Raw genomic sequence first — 329 nt, 5'->3', positions numbered from 1 at the left:
CCTGAACAGCAGCTTCCACTGTTTCCATCCTCTCTCAGAGATTGGTGTCATCAGTAATTTGAGCAATCTGTAAACACTGCACACACACAAAAAATCCATAAACTGTGAAAAGTGCGCCCTTTAATTTCATTGTCCTGATTCTGGCTGCTAAAAACAATGGGATCTGCTTAGAACTGTAAGAATTAACATATGCTTCATGTCTTTCCATGTTGGGTTTTTTTTTCAGTTCCTGGGCCTACATGACATGCTCAGGCCTTCTTTTCAAGCTGTGTTTCCAGAAACAAGATGCACATCCTCCTCCCCAGGGAGGACCTCTAGGATCCACCTCT

This window comes from Fulmarus glacialis, unplaced genomic scaffold (assembly GCF_000690835.1).
Source record: "Fulmarus glacialis isolate BGI_N327 unplaced genomic scaffold, ASM69083v1 scaffold105, whole genome shotgun sequence".
Lineage (NCBI taxonomy): Eukaryota > Metazoa > Chordata > Aves > Procellariiformes > Procellariidae > Fulmarus > Fulmarus glacialis.
The sequence above is the reverse complement of the archived record's forward strand: the minus strand, read 5'-3'. Positions refer to the sequence as shown.